The sequence below is a fragment of the Pinus tabuliformis genome, chromosome 1_1 (assembly GCF_031772625.1).
Source record: "Pinus tabuliformis cultivar Carrire ecotype Pingquan chromosome 1_1, CPIR1, whole genome shotgun sequence".
Lineage (NCBI taxonomy): Eukaryota > Viridiplantae > Streptophyta > Pinopsida > Pinales > Pinaceae > Pinus > Pinus tabuliformis.
The window spans coordinates 233,442,334-233,465,718 of NC_142297.1; the positions used below are offsets into that span (position 1 = coordinate 233,442,334).

At 39.0% G+C, this 23,385-nt stretch overlaps 1 pseudogene; it reads left to right on the plus strand.

Moving 5' to 3' along the window:
* LOC149212381 (uncharacterized) overlaps positions 1 to 16,195 on the plus strand; it is a 37,394-nt pseudogene extending 21,199 nt beyond the window's left edge.
* Positions 16,196 to 23,385: the final 7,190 nt, after the last annotated feature.

Sequence of the window (23,385 nt, forward strand, 5' to 3'; positions counted from 1 at the left end):
GCTTTGAGGGCACACGATAAACAACTTACCACCCTCTAAACCCGCTCCGTCATTTCTACACATGCCTTTAGGTGCTCAAATCTCCACCATCGATCTGTCTCCTGATCTGACGATTGTCACTTCACCCGATCACCAACTAGCTCGGCCGATCTCCACCATTGATTAGCTGATTAGTCCTATCCATCCATATTTTGACTTAGCCCCTGCGATATAATCTCAATTGTTCATCTACTTCATTACCCTGTTCATTCACCTATTCACCTAAGCCTCCTGTGATCCGATCTCAACCGTTCATTTACCTTTCACCCGCCTGATCCAACGGTTCTCATGCGTTGTTGCTCCCTCACTTCCTTCTTTCGCCAAATTTGTCCTCCGACTGCTCTTCCACTTAAACACAGACCTACCATAGTTTCCTTTTCTTACCCCTTAGTCTAGTTTTGATGTTTTTACTTCTGTAACTTAGATAATTAGCATTAGATTGATGTTTTTTTGGCTTTGAGGTTTCTGCGAGTTTCATGATTATGTAGATTATCTTCCAGATACATCGCATTAGGTTTCTTTTTTATCAACGTTTCGAACCAACAACGGTGGGTTCTAGTAATTATGCTTAGCATAGTTATTTAATTGGTTAGCTAGGGTCTGGTGTGAGTTAGCATTACAAGTTGTTTCCTTCATTACTGAAGTAGAGTAGCTCCCCCTTAGAATAAATTTTCTTTTCTTCCATCAAAATCAAGCTTCTTCTGACCCTATAGAAGTCTGGCTTGGAACCCCTAGGGTCTCTTTCTAGATGAGTAGTAACAACAGGAAGTACCTTCACTTCTACTTGTGCATATAGCACTGTCACCTCCAATTTTGTACAAACCTCGAGTTGATAAGTAAAGCTGGTAGCCCTGGGAGTTGCATCATTCTTCCTGCAATACCTAGGCTCATCAGACTGCTACTCCAAGTGAGTTGGGCAAACTGCTTCTGCACAGGCCTACGTCACCCTAGCGTAGTCCCTTCTTCGCTCACCCTGAATAAGTTTCTCCTCAAGCCATCTAGTTTGCTGCTGATTGGGAAAACGTCTCTCCTAACCTCTGGAACATCTTTCCGACCTTTGGAATTGAAACTCGGCTTCTCCCCAACAAAATCGAATTGCCTCTTAGAGGCTTGTGCACATCGCTTGCGTCAGCCTCACTGTGGTTCTTCTCCCTCTCTGCAATGTACTTCACCGGTTCTGGAAAACTTTTTTTGGCCTCATTGTTCCTGCCCTTCTCAGTCTCTGCTTCCCTACTGAAGCTCGAACTCTTCCAACATTGCTAGCTCTCTGGAAAACCAAACTCTCCAAGGAAATCAAACTCTCTGTGGTTCTCACAAGTGTGTTCTCTATCTACCCATCAACTTCTTCTTATCATCCTCTATTAGAGCTCCAACGACCAAGATCAAAACTTAATCAAGGACCAAGATCATATTGGAGTCGATCCATGTGAGTTTCCAGATGATTCACACCTTATATCAATTAATACTGATTAATTAACTTCTTTTCCTAAGTTTAGACTTTGGAAATAATTTAAAATAGGATAATAATCTAATTTAGGTACTTCTAGGTGGAATTTCCAGAAACGATTCCTGGGTTATGGAGAGCTCATGTGTTTTAGCCTCTCCTCAAAGTTTCGAGATGATAACACCTCTGATGCTACAAAAACTTACACTTCCTCTTAGCGAGGAAGGTGTCCTCTCTAGTGTTGCACACTCTGTCACAACACCCTATCTCTATACCACCCTCTGTCACTGCAACTCCCTCTCATTTGTTGTTGCTACAATTGCAACTACTGCAACTAAGAAGCGTCCAAAATATTGAATCAACTTTGTTCAGTATGATGCATCTGTCTCCCAATACCTAATTTCTTTTGAGCTTCCTAGCTGATCAATCACGCTCTGATACCATATGAAAATTTTAATATTGAAATCCTATTGCAGCAACTAGAAACTATTTTTCTAATTGTTAATTAATTTAACAATTTATCTGCTATGGAAAATCCCAAATAATTCACACTACAACCTTCACAAATAAAACTGTGAAAAACAATAGTGCTAGAAACTTAGAAATCATAGCACACACATCAAAATTAACCCAGTTATTTTTGGACAATTGTCCTTGGAAAAACCCAACTTGGGAAAACCGGTACCGTAGATGAGGGTTTTTATTATTATGCAACAGTGAGAAATTATGAGTACAATCTGGATGGCGAAAACTGGTAATCTTGTAAAGAAATTATTGGCAAAAATATTGTGAGGAATTTTCCTCACCCCATTCGCAAATAAGGGCTCTGACTGCAGCTCCAAGTGAGTCGTCGAAACTACTTCTGTGCAAGCCTCCATTACCCTAGCGCAGTGTTGATTTGGGGTAGCATCGGATGTACTCTAGCCACAAAATTTGGTGAAGAGGCTAAGGCACATGAGATCTCCAATACCCAAAAAGGGTTTGGATAGATTCTAAACAGTTTGGGAGATATTAAAATAATTAATATTTTTAATGGAGTCCCTAAGTCTAAACTTAGGGAAAATAAAAATATTAATGTGAATTAATATAAAACTGTGTTAGAATGGTCCAAAAGTCATGGATCAAGCCAAATCAAATCATAGCCATTGATTAGGAACTTAATTTCGGTTGTTGTTTTGTCAACGAAAAAATATAAGAGGAGGCTTGAGGGTCACTTGGAGAACACACCGAGTTGATCAAGATTTTGACTTTCTGGGGCAGGGTTTGCTGAGGAAGTCGAGAGAGTGACCAGAGTTGTAGTTGAGGGGCATTGAATATAGAAGTAGAGGGCAAAAGTCAGAACTATCGGGAACTGTTGGAACAATCAGGAAAGCTGACGCAGAGGGCAAAAGTCTGAACTGCCTGGAAAAGTTGGAACTGCTAGAACTGTTGGGAAAGTTGATGCAGAGGGCAGAAGCTGGAACTCTTGGGAATAGTCGGAATTGCCTGGAACTGCCAGGACTTCCGGGAAAGCTGACGCAGAGGGCAGAAGCCAGAACTACCGAGAACTGCTCAGAAAGCTGACACAGATGGCAAAAGTCGAAATTTCTCGAAACTGCCTGGAAACCTGACGCGGAGCGCAGAAGAGGTTGACGGTGGGGTTTTTCGTGGGGCAAATTGGAGCCGAGGAGATGCCAAAGTGTTTATCCGGGGTTTCAGCCAAAGCATATGACTCTGAAGGAGAGGTACTACTGCTAAGATTATTCTCTGTTGGGTGAGCCGGTTTTGGCACCCAAATTGTATTAAGAAACTACATAATAATAAAACCCTCAGATAGTTGCACCGATTTTCCCGCATTGGGTTTTTCTGGGAACATTGGTCCAAAAACAACGGTGTCACTTGTGTGCTTGTTTTGTTTCCTTCAGTTGATGATCTGTAATGTGTTAAGCATGTACTTGTATTTATTTCCAGTATTTACATGGTAAATAACTTGTTAATTAACAGAACAAGTAGGTAGGAATAAATCAAAAAGTACATGGAGGGTTTCTAATGGTTTAGACTTAGAAATTCCAACATGGTATCAAAGTGTGGTTGCAGATCACCAGAGAACTGAGGACATCAACCGAGTAGAGAAGCAATAACAGAAATCAGCTGTCCCGAGTGACAGAGTTGATCCTTGTAGAAGGCGACAAAGGAAGGAGTGATGCAGAGGGACTGTGTCATCATTCTGGGCCAGAGAAAGACAACACATAGGTTAAGGGAGGAAAAATCAGTCTCACACAGAGGCCAGGAGGGATGACGCAGTTGGATGTGGGAGCTAATTTTCCAGTGTCGAGATTGCGCAGAGCTAAGTGGCTCAATCCTTCAGTTGTTTGGGTATAGGAGGTTGTGGGTAAGTTGTAGAGTGAAGCTGGTGCGGTACTGTAGTCAGAAAAGTACCTAACAAGATAAGACCAAGGGGAGGGAGTTGTTGCCAAGGAAGATTTCTAAGCAAGGAATCCATATCAGTGGTGTAGTTGCACAAACGATCGGAGAGGGGCAACTTGACAGTTGGCAGAAGGATTTCCGGGAGGGAAATCAGGACTGAAAGGGAGTCTAGAAGAGAACTTCCAGATGGGAAGTAGAGAGACTCGAAGGAGTCAAACAGAGAACTTCCAGATGGGAAGTAGAGAGACTTAGTAGGAGCTGAACCAAGAAATTCTAGGCAGGAAGTAGAGAGACTCAGAGGAGTCGATAGAGAAGAGTATAAAGATGGCCATGACTGGGATGAGGGATCAGGATAGGCTAGACAGTGTGTCCAACTTTGTGGTCTGGAAGGCCAGGATCTTGTCCATTCTAGATAAACATCATTCAAGGCCTTTGCCTTGAGGGATGAAGATTGTGCCATGAGTACTCATGTGCCACTTGAGAAGAAGTGGGGAGACATCAAGCTGTAGTCAGGACGACTACAGGCGATGAGAGGCAAGATCCTCAAGGTACCCAACCTATTGGATTATACCTTGCTACGAGAGCCCCGATGAGGAGTAGCAGTACTTGCAGATGTCGGTAGAGACGAATGACGATGGAGCAGTAGAGGGAGCGACAATGCAGGATTCCCAGGACAACACGACGCTAGTAGGCTGTAACAGTGCGAGAGGCATGGGAGTGTTGCACCAGTGCAGGATGGCACAGAGAGGTGTGCAATGGTGTGAGATGCAGGGAGTTGTTACAGCAACGCAGAGGTCAAAGAGGGAGCACTTGTCAGTGACAGAGGGAGCTTCAGCATCGGGAGTGTCTCTAGCCTGACAAAGATGTCAGATTTGGGAGATCAGTTACTTACTTCTTAGTAACTGAGTTGTAGTCAGTTAGCAGTGGCAGTGTTATGGGCAACATGATGAGAGGGGATGCAGTGTAGACGAGGCGGTGGCGGTTGCAGGGCCATGGGTAGCAGCACGTACAGATGCAGCAATGGAAGTGGCAAAGCCATGGGTGGCAATACAAGATACAATAGTGCAGATGATGGGCAGTAGGCCTAGCATCAGGGACTGATCCCGGATGATCAGAGTAATACTCAATGAGGAGTATTTCTAGAGCACAGTCCTTGCTAAGAGGGAGTGTTTATTTGGGGTAGCATCGGATGTGCTCTAGCCACGAAATTTGGTGGAGAGGCTAAGGCACATGAGATCTCCGATACCTAGAAAGGGTTTGGGCGGATTCTAAATAGTTTGGTAGATATTAAAATAATTAATATTTTTAATGGAGCCCCTAAGTCTAAACTTAGGGAAAATAAAAATATTAATTTGTATTAATATAAAACTGTGTTAGAATGGTCCAAAAGTCATGGATCAAGCCATATTTGATCTTAGCTGTTGATTAGGGACTTAATCTCAGCCGTTGATTTGTCAACGAGAAAATTATAAGAGGAGGCTTGAGGGTCACTTAGAGAACAAGAAGCAGAGGGCAAAAGCCGGAATTGGTCGGAACATCTGGAATTTCGAGCACAGCCAGGAAAGCTGATGTAGAGGGCAGAAGCCAGAAATTCCATGAACAACCAGAACAACCGGGAAAGCTGATGTAGAGGGCAAAAGCCAGAACTGTCGGGAACAGTCGGAATTGTCGGGAACTACCGGAACTGTTGGGAAAGCTGACATAAAGGGCAGGAAATATGACGCAGAGGGAAGAAGAGGCTAACGTAATCCCAAAGGGTTGATGCTGGGGTTTTTCGTGGGGCAATTTGGAGCTAAGGAGCTACCATAGTGTTTATCTGGGGTTTTAGCTAGAGAATCTATCTCTGATGGAGAGATACTACTGCTGAGATTATTCTCTATTGGGTGAGTCGGTTTTGCAACCAGATTGTATTCAGAAACTGCATAATAATAAAACCCTCAGATAGCTGCACTGGTTTTCCCGTATTGGGTTTTTCGGGGACATTGGTCCAAAAACAACTGTGTCACTTGTGTGCTTCTTTTGTTTCCTTCAATTGATGATATGTAATGTGTTGAGCATGTACTTGTATTTATTTCCAGTATTTACATGGTAAATAACTTGTTAATTAACACAATAAGTAGGTAGGAATAAATCAGAAAGTACATGAAGGGTTTCTAACGGGTTAGACTTAGAAATTCCAACATGCAGTCCCTTCTACTCTCAGCCTAAATGAGTTGCTCCTTAAGCCGTCTAGTCTGCTACTGATTGGGAAAAGGTCTCTCTTGGCCTCTGGAACATCTTTCCGGCCTTTGGAACTGAAACTCGGCTTCTCCCCAACAAAATCGAATTGCCTCTTAGAGGATTCTGCACAGCCCCTGTGTCAGCATCACTATCGTTCTTCTACCTCTCTACAATGTACTTCACCTGATCTGGAAAGCTTCCTCCAGCCTCACTGTCCCTGCCCTTCTAAGTCTCTGCTTTCCTACTAAAGCTCAAACTCTTCCAACATTGTTGGTGCTCTGGAAAATCAAACTCTCCAAGGAAATCAAAATCTCTATGGTTCTCACAAGTGTGTTCTCCATCTACCCATCGACTTCTTCATATAATCCTTTGTTAGAGCTCTAATGACTAAGATTAAAACCTAATCAAGGGCCAAGATCATATCAGAGTTGATCTGTGTGAATTTCTAGATGACTCACACCTTATCTCAATTAATACTGATTAATTAACCCATTTTCCTAAGTTTAGACTTAGGAAATAATTAAAAATAGGCTAATAATCTAATTGAGGTGCTTCTAGGTGGAATTTCCATAAACGATTTCTGGGTTATGGAGAGCTCATGTGTTTTAGCCTTTCAACAAAGTTTCAAGAATATAACACCTCCGATGCTACATAATCTAACAAATGTTGGGCTTGATGGTGACCCGACACACCTCTAGAGATTCTCCTCCATACCTTGGACCTTGGATGTTGCCACTTGGGGTTATGGTGTTACACATGAGCTTGATGTAGCACCTTATGCATGATGTGGTGGCTTGGATGGATGAAATTAGCCTTGAGGATGCACCTTTTGATGATGAAGCATGAACTTATGGTGGGGAAACATGCCTCTATGATGATTCATTGCACCTTTTGGGGAGAGACATGCCTTTTGGAGATGATGTCACCCTCTTGAAGTGTCTACGCTCTCACATGTGACTCTCTTGAGGGAATTTTTTATGTTTTATAATTGTTTTATTATCTTAGAGGCTATTATACGGGTTGACTTAATGACATATCCACCTTGTATCATGGATTTTCATTATTTCAGGGGCTTTAATGAATTTTTAGCCTTAAAAGGGTAAAGCACTTGGTTTCACTAGTATAAATAGGGAAGTGCTACCCTTCATTTGGATCATTGCACACATGGAGATACCTCTTCTCTCATGCTTCTCTTTTCTCTCTGAATTTGCGATGGAGCACTAGTTGAGTGACTTTTCTCTTGGGAGGTCTTGTGATGTGGATGGTTTTTCTTTTCATGGATGATTATTGATGAACTTTGATGACATGTGCTATTCAATGTGAGTTATCTCTTCTAATCTTGTTTACTGTTGATGGATAAAGGTTATTAGATATTCATCATAGTTTTGTTGGTATTTTTTTATCTCTAAGTTCTCCTTGAACAAGGTTTTTCATGAAGTTTTCTTGAGGTGACCTAAGTTAAGTTCCCTCCCTTATCCAAGAAAATAGAATGATGCTAGGGTTAGAGGATTAAGAGACACAAGTTAGTCTCCCTTGGTTTCTTTGAACCCACATCCCTTTTTTTGTTCTAGGGGTTGTTACCCCTATAGTCCTAAATTCCATTAGCACTAGATTGGGAAAGGCGCTATTCATCTTTCGTGTTAATCATTTAACTCTCTATAATTCATTTTTCTTTTGTTCTAGGGTAAATTAGGGTTTATTTATGGCAAAATTGTATTTATTGACTTAGATATTAATGTCATATGGTTAGAAATTGTTTAGAATATGTTGGAAAGGTAAAAGTATAATTTTAAATGTATTTTCTAGCCATAAATTAAGGCTGATGTCTAGGGGTTTAAGTACTATTATATGTTATTTAAACCACATAAAATTTTTGAAATTATTTCTTTTGTTTACTCTTATTGTTTGCCCTCAATTTTTACTTTAATATAGTATTTTCTAATTTTTCATGTCAGTTTTATTAAGCAAAGTGTGATTTCTTGATTATGTGTCTTGTGGGACCACCTTTAAACTTTCATTAGTTGACTTAAACCTTTAGGAGAATAGGACTCTTTGAAATCAAAGGAAATTCAAATCCACCTCAAACCCTAATTTCCAAATCTTATTCTTTGGTGGAAAATAGTTGTAGAACCCTTATGGGACACTGAGCTTAGTTTGATGAGGTTATTTGATTCCCAAGATCTACTAGGGAAGCCTCCCTTCTGTTGGAGTGTGCCCATCACTAAAATAAGGGGAATTAAGGTGACTGTGATGACAGTTCCATAGTTGCACATATTCTCTTGGTCACCTATCGATGCTTTGCACCAAGGTGCTAGATTTTGTTGTAACAAGTTTATTACTAATCTTAGCAGGGCTGCTAAGGTCTTGGCAGCCTTGTTAAATGGGCACACATAGGGCAAGGACCCACTGTCACCTCAGCTCAAACCCCTGCTATTTAGGTTCAACACCCCCTAAACAACCAAGGGAGAGGTCCCTAAATATACCCTAGCAACTCTGGTTTATGCCTAGTACTTTATATGGAGTCAATTGGTTGTAGGTGTTCTTGATTTGTTTGTTGTCTTGCATAAAAACAATACTAAAAACAATGCGTATTTCTAACAACAGATGTTAGTAGCCAAAACAACTCAAAGATATGGAATGTTACCTATGGATTTTGGTCTATTAAATTTATTCTAACCAAATATACAATTATTTATCAGTTCTAATGCTTGGTTAAGGATCTACGGGTGAAATAACTTCCTGTCAAAATGTGATACCTGCCTAAAAACATAGGGACAACAACCTATATTATTTAATTATCCAATCCACTATGTGAAAAACACCTCTAGGGAGTTCCCGAAAGTATGGAATGGATTGAGGGTGATTTCAGAGGCTTTGGGGCCTCCCAGAAAATGCAATTTCCAACTAGTTGGGAATTGATTTTCAGATTTTTGGGTTATGTTTATTAACCTAAAAAATTCCATAAAATTAATTTTTTGATTTAAATAGTTTGGAAATGAAGGAAATTCAACTCTAACATGAAAAATGTGACTATAAATTAATTTAGATCCGAAAACATCAAGTTGCAATGTAGTAAACTCACCTATATGTTTGTAGAACTTATTTTTGGTGGCTGAAAATGCAGGTTCAATAGGCAAAAAGACCTCTGAACCTGTAGATTTGAAACCATAAGGCTAGATACAAGTGTAAAATGAAAGAAATAGGAACTCGTATCAAAATGGGGGTTAGGTCTAACAATTAAACTAATGTTTCCCAATAAATAATTTGTTGTAAATTGATTAAAGTAAAAGCTGGCAAGTAAATCCTACCCTAATTGTAGAAAGTAAAAAGGAAAATTTGAGAATTTTGGTTGTTGAAGTTATACTTGTGCCTTGGAGACTCACCCTTTGGTAAAGTGTGAAGTAGATGCCCCTCTTAAGTCACCATGTCCACTTTTGGTCCTTTCAGAAATAGCCCCCACTATATCTCAATTGACCCTGCAACTTTCAATCTTCCTTAGGAGTGACCCCCTCTTTGTGGCATCTCCAACATTTGTGTTCTGTGTGTGGAAAAATCTAAAATCTTTGATTTAGTAAAGCCCCTTTTTGAAGTAGTTTAAAACCTGTAGATTTATTCACCTACAAAACCAAAACGAACAAGTGGGGAACCTTAGTTGCTTGCTTCCATGTAGCATATTAGCTCTTCAATGGCAAAGGACATTAATCTTGCGATATATTTAATTATTAGCAAGATGGAATTAGATAAAAATAATGTCCAATAGTAATAGCAAGAAAATTAACATTAAAGGAAACCACTCCACAATTATACAAGTGTACAAGAGTTTGCAAAATAGATGAGTTCTTTTTTTTGTATAGCATTTGTATCAAGTGAACAACAACAATTTACAAATGAAGAGGCTAGATTTTTATAGAAAAAATTATAATGGCTATGTTCACTTTTCCTCGATAATAAATGTACTAGTCATTTACATGTTGGAGACTTAATAAATTAATTCATAAATTACTATAATTTATTTTTTACTTCACCCACTAAGGGGTCAACTTGGACAATTTTTCACAATTTAGCTCAAAATTCCCTTTGCTCATGGTCCATTACTCAACTGATTGGTCAATTGGGTCTCCAATGGCTAGTTGCTTCACCAACCACTATTTTTTACTTGACTTTTCCTTCTAATATTTTGACTTAGCCACATGGAAGTTGTATCTCCAACGTCCTTGACTTTTTGGCTATTCCAGAACTTGGGTATGTTGAAACTGGTTGGGATCAAAACTGGGTATCTCTCGAAATCTTCATATCTTGCCCAACATTGCCATGTCATCACATGCCTACCATGTCATCATGCCCTGCTGAAGCTCTAACAACCTTGGGAATTTGGAGAAATTGAGACATGGGTTTTGTTCCTCTTATTCTATAGACCAATTTTGACATAATATACGTCAAATTCTATCAAGTTTTGCTCCTGTTAAGCGTCCTCGAAATTCTGCCACGTCATCATTCCAAAGTGGATGATCTCTATTGCCTTTGAGGATTTGCAAAATCTGAAAGATGGGGTTTTGTTCCTCTCATTGAGTAGACCACTTTTGATGTCATGCATGTCACAAACAATCAAATGGTCTACTTGAAAACCCCCATTGGAAACTTTTCCTGTATTGTTGACCAAGCTTGATTGAGCTATAACTAGTCACCATTTGCTTAGATTGATAAAACTTCGTGACATGGAATCCTCTCATCACGCTCTATAATATGAGACTAGGTTGACTTTTTGACCACTTGGACCATTTTGCATTGGGAATCTTGAACTGCCTCGGGAAATGTTAATGTTGTCACAAGAGACTGCTATATTGCACCAAAAATCATATATTTCACGAGTAATATCGCACCAAAGCAAAGGTCACATATAGAATCTATAGACACTACCATATGGAATGACATAGGTGCACCTTGATGTCGACTGGACTAATCCATACCTGTACAAATGCAGGGTCACATAAAACCATAAGTCCTCATGAGAAGCCTACCCAGGTCCTCCATTGTAATCAGGGATGAGATCTCCTAGTTGAAGCTTTCAAGGTATAGGGCATGGTCTAACCAAACAAGATGGGTACAGACTCAAACTGACAAGACACAGGTCTAGGAGAACTAATATAGGGCCTCACATGGTTTTTACATTGCTTTGACTTATGACCTTGCACTTACAATGTTGGTGAATGATGCATTGGAAAAAATCTATGTACCCCCATTGGCAGAGGGGAACAAGGCCCGTCAACAAAACATTGTGATCTTGTATAATAGACGAGTAGAAGATGCAGAGGCTAGTCATTGGGTACAAGTTTTACTCTGCTTGTGTTCTCTATTTGGAGTTATGCTGTTCGGTAAATGCCATATTCAATATGAACAGGCATTGATTTATTTTTTCTGCTAGAAGTGATCATTTCCTTTTATGTTCTCTTTATATAATAAGAATTATGGAACTCAGGAAATTACACAGTTTGGGAAATTTGCCAAATTTTTATTGTAATTTGGACCAAGCCACCTAAGTGATTATTGATATGGTCAGTTTCTCTTGGCCTGCAACAATTTGCAGGACTACAAACCATGGGTGGCGTACACAACCTGGGTTTGTGAATGATTTGACAGGCCATTTAAACTCGCAATTCTTTAAGTTAATGTTAGCTGAAGTGTCTTGTTTAAAGCTTCATTTGAAAATTAGGAATACAAGTGCATGTGTACATTCTGAGTGTAATTGATTTAGAGAACTCTAGTATTTTGGCAAATTGTAGAGAAAGCTCTCGATGGCTTCTTGTGATTGAAAGAAGGTTAGGAAATTGGGGAGTGAGGAACAAATGCTGTAGAAAGAACTCCTTTTAAGTTAAAGCCCAATGTTTAAATGCCAAAGAAATCAGCTAACTTGGTGCTCTATGGACGATAACATATAAATGAAGACGGTCGAGGATAAATTTCCCTTTGATTAAAGCATAGGAGAGCATTGGACACAACTCAGATGGCAATATATCAACATTCTAGTTCTCATGTGATATCATGATATGCCAAAGGTAATAGAGAGGGTTCTGAATGAGGTTGAAAAAAATATTTCTCGTACTAACTATTATATTTAAGGAAAAAAAAATTCTGTAGTTGTTTGAGGTGTTTGTGATGGCAGAATTGGTGAACCTTCTTCGGCATTTGCCAGATGGGCTTCTCTATTGTGTTGTAATTTCACTTGTGATCAATGATTACTTAACCTCCCTATTGGGGTGGTGCTCTATCTCTAACTACTTATGGAAGAGGGTACAATTTATAATTGGAGTCTGTCTTTGGCGTAGTGTTTCTTAATGAAGTGGCTGTTCAATGAAATTCAATGAAATAGAGTCTTTTATCTTTATCATCTTTCATGGGTTTGCCATGATATACATTTGATTCTGAAGACTAGTTGAAGAAGGTTTAGGGATCATTTGAATGATTATTTGTTGTATAAGACATGACTGAAATTTGACAAGTTATCCACACATTCCTCTATGAAATTCAAAGAATGGAATGAAAGAGCTATTGCAGGTTACTTTTAATCATTTTAGAGTAAATGATTAAAAACATGGGGCTAGATGGGCTCCTGCAAGCCTGATATCTCACTTTTCTTTTTCAAGTTTAGTACTATCAATGATAAGTGATCTGTTACCCGCCATGTCAGTAAGGGTACACATATTTTTGCAGCACATTTTGCCGCATTGTAAGCCCAAATTCACAAGTCAAAAGCCTTTTAACAACCATGTGAGACGGTATCCTAGAGCTTATGTTTGGTCGGACCATGGCCGGTCCCTTTGGGTTCATATCTGACTCCATTCGTCTTAGAAAGGATCAGAGGTCCTTGGATGGGCTTACATGAGGACTCATGGTTTTAGAGGAGTCTACTTATATAGGAATGATCACTAGTGTATAGGCTAGTCCAGCCTGCGGCAGGGCGCATGTATGTCTTATTGCATGGTTATGTGTCTATTGAGTCTGTATGTGGCCTTGGCCTTGGTGCAATATCCCTCGGATGTTGAGACGCATGTATGTCTTATTGCATGGTTATGTGTCTATTGAGTCTGTATGTGGCCTTGGCCTTGGTGCAATATCCCTCGGATGTTTCTCAACATTGCAGTGTCACAGAGTTATTTTTCATGTTTTTGAGACAACTCATGTTAAATTTTCGGCTTGATGAGAAGATGACATGCCATGCAGAAAATTTTAGAAATAGTGAAGGCATTGTCAAGTTACCACTGGTCAAAGTTGGTCAATAGGTACTACAAAAATAGGGTCAACGTTGAATAGTTTTAGACATGCATTAAGTGAAAAGTGGTCTATACGAAAAGAGGAACAAAACCCATGTATCATATTTTCCAGGTTCCTCAGGGTGTTAGAGATCTAGCACAGGGGCATGATCATTGATGATGTGGCAGATGTATTGATGATGTGGCAACATAGGACATGATATGGAAAACTGATGCAAGATCCAGGTGAAATCAAGGCAGGTTACAACAAACCTAGGTGGCAGAATCATCAAATTCACGAAGGCATTGGAGATCAAGCCAAAAGGTGGTGAAGTCAAGTTTATTATTTATTAATGGTCAAGACAACTAGCCGTTAGAGAAGGAAAACCCGAATGGCAGAAGACCCCTATGAATTTGGAACCTCTAGGTGACCTCTCTCATATTTTATAATTGGAGAGCACTAACAGTCTTTATTGGCTCCTCAATTGTATTGTTTAGGACATCTCTGATTTACACTTTTATGTTGATTTTGGATTTGTTTTGAATGAGATTATAGTAGATTGGAGATGCGTCATATACTCCCTTGTTATAATAGAAAGTTTGGATTTCTAAGCTGAATGATCAGTGTTGGTCCTCATTTTTCATTTTTTTCTTCCTTTGTTTTGAGTATATCTGTTGAGAGCCAGAGAAGCTTCCTATCATTTAATCTCTGAGATGTTTACAAATTGAAGCTGAACGCTATATTATATATCTATCACTGTATGAAAACAAATCATTACAGTGAAAAGAAATGGTTTTGGTTAATTGTATAGGGGGTTATTGTAGAATGCTTATTTTCTGTAACGACATCTCCTGAAGAACATTTTAAGTAGGTAGGGCTGAAATAGGAAAATTTGTATCCTATATTTAAGATCTTATAAGTTTTTTATGCAATGCCAGCCATGCTTAAGCCTCTCACCATTTGATTACATATAATGCATAAGCATTTAAAAATTCATGGAAAATAAATGAGTGGTTTTTTAAGTATTCTCCTTTTTAGTCCTATTAGGATTTTGTTCTGAATAGTCTATTTTTCAATATTCAGATCCTGATCGGCCTAAAAATGACAAGGCAACGATTCTTGGAGATGCCATTCAGATGTTGAAGGAGTTGACTGCTGAACTAAAACGCTTGGAGAAAGATCAAACGTCTCTGGCAGAAGAATCTCGTGATGTAACTTTCATGTCTTTATACCTAACTTAATCATGTGGCTGAGAGCATTTACATGGTCAAGTCAGTTTTTCCAGATAAGTGTGATTCTTTGTGTCTGGTGTTAATCTTTTTGGCGTGTGTTTTGCATTGACTCAACAAGCAGCTTGCACAGGCGAAGAATGAACTTAGAGAAGAGAAAGCTACATTGAAGGCAAAATTGATCAGTTGCAAAGTCAATATGAACAACGTGTACAAGCAATGTTCTCATGGACAGCTATGGATCCGACAATGATGATGGGGGCACCCCCTTTCCCATCTCTGCCAGTTCCCCATCCAGGATCAACTACAGTACCTGATTCACACCCTACCCCACTGCAAGGTCATGCACAGACTCCTCTCATGGCAGCTCCTTTTGTTCATGTTCCCGTTCCTCCAGGAACTATTCCCATGCACCCCTCTTTTCAGACATATCAATTCTTTGGAAATAGGAGCACTGATGGAAGTAATCCATATCTAGCATTTCCACCATATTCTTCTCCAATAAATTCACACACTCACGTTGAAAGACCATCACCACAGTATCCTTCATCTGTACAACCTCTACCAGTCTACCATGTACAATTACACCAACATCCAGGGAATCGACCTCAGAGCACAACAGGTACATCTCAGTCTATTGGTGCAACAATATCAGCTCAAGCTTCTGGTGAAAATCTTGAATCTCAGCAAGAAGGCAAGTCAGCGGCAAGTGATATATCAAATGGTCATCCAATAAACAATGGGCAGAACTGACCACATGGATGCTAACCATATTGTTTTGCAATGGGCAGGTCATCTTCAAATCATTCTGGTAGCAGAACTGACCACATGGATGCTAACCATATTGTTTTGCAACTAAGACTCCGGGTTCAATGCCAGAAGCCCCTCATCGTCAATCTAACCACTCCTCTTATGCTTCCGAGGAGCAGGAGCAGATGCAGGTGAAATAATAGGACTATATGGATGTATTATTGAAGTCATTTAACTAATCAAAGATTTCAGCTTGAACCTGATTTTCTTATGAATTCACTTTTTCTAGAACTTACAGGAGGTGTCATCTGAAGTCAGAAAAGGAAAGAGCTCACCAAGTGATGATAGCTCTGTTCGTGTGGGTCACAAACTTGCGGAGAAGGTTTGTGCTAAGGGGCTGTCGCTTTGTCATTGTGTTCACGATGCCTCTTCTAGCAGCCATGGAAATGAGGATTCGGTGAAAACCAAAAGCAGTCAGTCATCAACAGGAAAAGAGAAACATATTGCATACAATTGGATTATGTATGAAGATGAGGTGCATGGATGCCCTCTCCTTTGTCTCCTTTTTCTTTATTATTTTCTTTTCTTGTTCAACTTAAGTGCAACTAGAAAGTAGAATATATGAACATTGATTGGTCTATTTAATGCCAAACGATTCTTCACAATGTACATGCCCATGTAACATATCAAGCAATCAAAGAAGAGTCCATTCTAACGAGAGAACAGGTGATGTCAAATTTCATTCATCTTGTCTGCGTTTCAACTTCTGACCGTTCGGTTTTAGGCTTGCCGAATGTTTGGCCCCGTGAGCAATGTATGTGATTTTTCACTTTTTGGTTACTCACAGTTTGTACCATGAGATACGTATATATGGTGCATCTTTTCGAAGTCGAAGCAAATGTGTTTAAAACTTTATACATGTTAGTTTTCACGTGGCACACTATTCCAACATTGAAGTAGTTTGTACCTTAAGCACGCAGAAAGTCGTTTGTACCTTAAGCACGCAGAAAGGTAAAAAAATTTGTGATAAATTTTTGTTGGCTGTTTGGTTTCAGTTATAGTAGTACCGAAAATGTAAGCATTGATAAATCACGCTGAATGTAGAAATTATTTTGTAAGCTTCTTTTGTGTACCGACAATTTTATGTGGTTTTCTTAATAAACTTAGGGACATTCTATGACTCGTTCAATTTTGTTATGAAATATGGGTGGTAGATGGGAACCCTATGTAACAAGATAGGGCACAATTCCTGAGTCCTAGTAAGGGGGTGACTACAGGTTTACAGTTCGCTTGCAGTTGAATTACTATTATTTATAATAATATAAAGATGGACATTACTTTTAAAACATGGCGCATTTTACTACATTTTTATATGATAAGATTGTTAAAATTGTCTGCAACAATAATAATGGTGTCTGCTACATCCATGGAGCTCTGCTTAAAGTTCAAATATTGATGGCATTTGCATCAATTAATGCTACTGGAATTTTAACTCACTTGAAAGTTGAAATATTAATATTCATTACGTTTCTCATCAAACAATAAGCCTAGAGGGAGGGTGCAAACAAAGCTGGAGAACACATTCACCTTGTTCAGTCTTCAGCTTTTTGGTAAGACTTTGTTAGGATATCGTTTTCCTTCTCCAAAATATTGTGCTCTATCCTTTAATTCTGTTTAGTCAATGGAAGCCAACCAAGAATTGGTTTGAGAGGGAACGTGACCTATCCGTGACTTTAGTATCTCCTACCAACGTGATCGCTGTTGATGTAGACGTGAAAGTATCGCATGCAGTTAAGAAGTGTTGCATCTTGGCCAAGAGGAGTTGCAAGAGGCTTGGAAAGTGTTCAATGAAGCTGAGAAGTCGCATATTGATAAAGAAGTGTGATAAATGCAGAGATGGTTATAATGTGGCCACGAGTTGTTGCAGGAACTGAGACTGCAAATTTTGATGTCAGATTTTGTTATCATTACAGTTGATTCATGTATATTTCTTTCTAGCTTTGCATCAAAGAGTTGGACAACAAGAGGGTGGCTGAACTCTGTTGAAGTTTTCAGAGGAAGGTTGTGGATCGAGAACAATAACTACGGTAAATGGTGGGAGCAACAGGGCCAGGCTAGGGCGGAGGAGTTCGGTGTCGGTTTATGAGAAAGGTTGCTCACCAAGAACAATAGATGAGAAAGGTTGCTCACCAAGAACAATAGAAGAAAATAACGAGTAGGAGAAAAAAAATGAAGAGTTCTATGACGAGAGGGTGGTGGAAGAATGGCTGTAGACAAAGAACAATCTCCGAGGAAAATGGCCAGACAAATAAAAAACACGCGCTTCCATGATTCACACAGATTGGATAGTTAGATGATCTGATTATGGAAATTTAAAAAAAAAAATGCACTTCTACTAAAGAAAATGGGAGAGTATACGCGTAGTCGAAAAAAGATTAAGTCAGATCGATACATAAGGTGCTTCATGGAAGGGATAGAATGGCCTTAGCCATTATTATCATGTCTGTAACGAATGCAGGTCCAATTTTTAATATTCTGGACACACACTCACTCCTAGTGAAGCTTGGAACCCACTAATGGCTATATATGAAACTTTAGAGGACAGAGCATAGTTGTGGGTGTGGAAGTTGGTATTTCATGTTTGCTTCTTCACCAGCTTGAATAGCTTGAATATAAAGGCATTAGTAGACATTAGTAGGTGAGCGCAAGATTAAGTAAACTTTGGCACTAAAGAATTAGTTACATCAATTATTAAAATCCCATTTTAATGAGAAAAAGCACATGGTTCATCTGATTATGAAAATAATGTATCAGGGAAGCATGTTTGACAAGTAAAAATGAACGTGCCACTAAGTTTTGGGGACAAGGAAAAGCGAGAGTGAGGAATTGTCTTTGAGTGATGCGTTGTGACACTTGCCCTAATTTTAAGAAACATCACAAGGACCAGGGAAAGCGAGAGACTGTTGGCACACTCCCTTGATTTTGAGAACTTTCATGAGAGATGTTGTGGACTTCGATAAAGTGGATTTTGTTCGAAATCCATAGAAAATTATTTGAAAGTCACAAACATAAACAATGAAAGCTTGGAATGTACGTTTATATTGATAATTTAGCTTTATTTAACCTTTTAAAAATTTAGGCTTATTTAACCTTTTAAATTTGGATTTATTAAGTATTGAATTTTTTAATAGGTAATTGTTTTAATGATGTATTAAGAAATTTTATTTTGCTTGACCTTTGATAAATCAAGGTTTAAGATGGATTTTACGATAGATTTAGGGGAGTGTATTTTTTTTAAGATGTTATCACATAATATATTTAGATTTTTTTCCTTCCTTTAGTTATTATACAATAAATTTAAATACAATTTTAATATAATTTTAATATAAAGTTAAAATGTAGGTTGATGCAAAGTTCTTAAGTATTTTATAATAAATTTATTTTATTTAATAGTATTAATATAAAGTTAAAATGACTTCCCCCTCTTTAACCAAAGTTACATGAAAATTGTGTCAAATGATAAATTAAAATACAAATGAGACTAAATGTTAATAATATTATTAACAAATTTAATAGTTAAGTTAAAATGACTCCCCAGGCTTGATGCAAAGATTAAAAGAAATTAATCAAAGATACAAATGATAAATTAAAATACAAATAATACTATTGATAAATATGATAAATAATTAAAATACAAATGATATTAAATGTTAATAATACTATTTATAAATAGTGAACAGTGGCTCGAAGATTTAGTGATAAGTGACCAATTCTTAATAGTAAAAATATGTCACAATTCATGATAAGAAATTTAAACAATAACAAAAAAGAGGTGATAGCGTAAAATTTAAAAAATAGCAAAAATAGATAAATTGAATATTATTGCCCAAGCCGTTAGTCCTATGCATCCATATGTTGTTTGAAGACATTTCTCTCTCTCTCACTCACACATTCTTTAAAAACATTGACACTATCATTGTGAATGTTGGTTCATTATGTAGGTTAGAGTCACTTATTTCATCCATATATTCTTTGAAGACATTGAAACCATCATTTCGAATGTTGGTTTCATTAATCACTCTTGAGAGTACTCAATGGCACATTAATTTCGATGCACTTGATTGGGTGTTTCTAACGGCTCATTCTAGACTTTGATGCATCCTTGCTATTTATTCATTAGGATCTATGGATATTTTCACCCTTGTCTCGAGGATGAAACACATTAGTTGGTTTGAAACATCGACCAAATAATATTGATGTGATTAATATAAAAGTTCTACCGTCAGATCATCCACCTAATGAATGACTCAGATTGACTATGAAATTACAATATTTTACAAGGAAAATTTACATTTATTTTTAGCTTTGGGGGCATTGCCTCCGAATCCTTGCCGGGGGATCATAAAATTTCCTTCGCCCCCCGTAGACCCCCTTGACAATGATTAAACGAGCGACATTGTTGCCCCATTAGGAATTGGGGTCTAACATGGCGATACTTTTGAATAAAGAAGATAATTAGGCTCCACATCCAACAATTCTACCATTGAGGTCTCATAAGGCCTCGTGATAAGGAGGTAGTGTTTGTGGCATAATTTTTATTAGAAGGCTCTTGTCACTCTATTCAATAATCAATTTGTTTTTTCTTCTCAGTAAAGACAAATTCTATTAAAAGGAAGAATGGTACAATAAGAAGTTACAGCCAAGAGAGGCAAGAACACAGGCTGCCGGAAAGGATAGGCTATCCACCTCGGCCCCTAGAAAGGAAAGGAGAAGAGAGCTGCGCTGAGCAAGAAGAAACAAGAAGAACAGAGGAGCAAGAGCAGAATAGAGCATTCTACCCAACATGTGTAGAATCAATTATTCAGCACTTTTTTCCTTTCTTTTTATTCAATAATCAATTTAGTTTCAACAACGTTTTTAGATTCCCAAAGCATTCAATAACCATCCAAACAAGAAAATTTTGTGTGTCAATTTTGTAATAACAAGGTTCAAGTGTTAAACTTGGTTTCTTTGCATGTTTATTGAAGATTAAAGTCTTCACTATGCATTGAAGTTTTTATGTCGAAACTCGTGAAACACACTCCAATGATCTATGGTTCATTCTCAGGACATGTTATGTTTGAGTGTGTTGATTCATCATGTGTATTGGTTTATATGTGCACACATTAGTGTAATGTTTGTTAGTTCAACCATTGGTATCAAGAGCCCGAGGGAAGGAGGTCATGCTTAGAAAAACCGCAAACCAAAAGAGTAACACCAAAAGTCTGAAACGGCAAAGGGGCATTATTCCATCGTGTCGCTAACTACCACCTTTGTTTGTTTCTATCTTAAGGTGAGCGTGTTGACATCTATGTTGTTGCTTTATTGTAAAGCATTTGCATGACATTGTTTCAATTGTAACTATGTGACCATAGACTTAGATAATAATGTTGCTGCTATAAATTGCTACACGATATTGAGAGATGGATACTGCACAAAATTTTTGTTTTTTCCTGGAGATTATTTGATTCTCCATTGTTGAATTTAGCGAGGAGTTACTGGTTCTAGTATGTGTAGCATTTATCCCTACATGTGGTCTTTTTTTTTTTAACAAGGTCGTTTACTGATATATTATAAAACTTCAAGGAGCGAGTCCTGTTACATAAGATGAGAAGAACAATGAGGGGAGGATCCAAAATGGGTACGCAGACCCTTGATCCCTGTCAGAGGACTTGTAGATTGAGATTTGGAAAAGATAACGGCTATATTGCCGTACAAACAGGCCTACTAGAAAGCAAAATTTACAAGACATAGAACAAGTTACAGTTGCTGGTTTACAGAATCATCGGGCTGAGGCTCCTTTTTCTCACTGATCTTTGTCGAGGCCTCTGCGTGCATGCTTTGAGTCATTGCTTTTATGTGAGCAATTGCTTCTTCCAGGTGGTTGCATTTTTCTTTAAGACCTTCAATCTCCGCTCTCTGTTTCTCCAGCTTTTTCCTTTTTGATTTACTATCAGCTTGAAATTCTTCCTTGAGGTCGTTAAAGTGTTTTACGAATCGGGCGATCATGAAACAGTGGGCTTTGCACAGTGTGCAGCTGCTGTTGGTGATTACTCGCTCCAAGGGGTTCTCTGCCGTTTCACGCTCCACTGGATTCTCTGCCATTTCGATTCCGCTCTTGGAGAAAGCTTGAAGAAGTTGGAGCAGAGGGATATACTGGGGGAAGCAGAAGGGAGTGGAGAGATGGAGGGAAGAAGGGGAGATCTGGCAGATAGCGCGGGCCTGAAAAAGAAACACTGAGGGGAGGCCGCCTTTGACAGAGAGAAAAATGATATGGAGGGGGTAGAACAGGGGGGAGGAAGAGACCTGGGAGGAAGAGAGCGTAGAGGAAGGAGGGAGCTGTTTCAAACAACCAGAGAGACTGTTAGCGAGAAAGCAAAAAGAAGCACAAAAGACACAGCGATTACCACTGAGGTCGGAGGGAGACAGCTTTCTTCCGAAGCTGGTCGCAGAGCCCAATCGAGAACTGAGGAACACCTGGGGCTTTCTGAAGAGAATCGAGCCTTTACTCTTTTGATCTTGAAGAACTGATGCTCTGAGCTGAAGGGAGAGTGAGGTTCCCTGATGAATATAAAGAAGGTCGAGAGACTGGGCATCCAAATCTGATGCATGTGGCGCAGGGATTTTGCTGATCATGTGATCATGTCTTGGATTTTTTATGCAGTCGGTATAGATTTTGATGAGACTGGCGCCTAACCTCTGCTTGGAATTGTCACGAGAACTCTGACTGAGCATGATCCCGTACCTGTTTGTTTTGTCAGTGGAGATTTCCTTTGCAGCGTTCAGGATGAGGAGGATGCCAATGTCAGAAAGGGTGGAGTCTGCGGACTGCTTATCGATTTTGGGAGGAAGGGCGGACGGGATAATGAGATGACTGAAATGACCGAAGTTCAGAGAAGTTGCTGAAGGATGGGTCGAGTTACGGGATTGGCTTGTCATAAATATGATCATTCTCTCGGACCTGTCCAGTGATTCTATTGACTGCCCTGTTGGCAAGTGAGTCCGCTTCTGTGTTATTATTCCTCAGTACATGTTTGAAACTGGTATCTCCCAGATGACTTATATTATTCATGATCCTTAGTTTGATGTTGCTGAGAGCCTTTTTTTTGAATTCTCCCCCTGTAGCCAGTGCAACGATCACAATTGCCGAGTCACCCAAAATGATTGGGTTCTGAACTTGCATCTGCTTCATAATGCTTGTGCCTAAAAGAAGGCTGTAAGCCTCTACCATATTATTCGACATTTGACCCAGGCCCCATTCATAGGTTATGAGAATTTTTCCATACTGATCTTTTATAATTCCCCCTGCCCCTGCTTTCCCCAGATTGTTTTTTGAAGCTCCATCAAACTGGAGAGTGGTTCTCTTTTGCTCATGTATCCATTGGTTTATGTCTTCCTTGGTGCCCCTAAGTTTCCAATTGTTCCCCCTCTTGCCAGCTGTGGAAGGGGGTTGCTTATTTTTGTCATAACTTAGGCAGAATTTATTGAACCAGTCTTCCTCATCTTTCTGCCAGCTGGATCGATCCGGTTGAGAGACAGAGTTGGCGCTTATTATCTCGGAGACAAGGCCCATAGTTTTTGCCAAGGTGCGAGCTGGGTTTGGCTTCTGGTTGTTGAAGATGCAGTTATTCCTGGTGAGCCAAATTTTCCAACTGAGTGTTGAGGGTATACATTTCCACAAGCGGGTGATAATGGCCTTGCTTTTCCTAGAATGAGGGTAACATTTCTGTTAGGGTCCCACCCTAACCCCCTTATTTATGTCATGGGATCACGTCATAGTCAAGAGTCAATAAAGCCCATATTAATATTTGTAAGTGGTTAACCCGCAATTAATGACGGGACCACAGTTAGTTGCAAATGGGCGGTAGTATTAGTTAGATGGTAAATGGGCGGTAGTATTAGATAGATGGTATTAATAAAATCCACGATATTGGCTCGTGGTATTGCATGTATGAGTCATATATAAAGGATAGAGACTCCCTGCGAGGAGCATTGTGTCTTGTTTTGTAA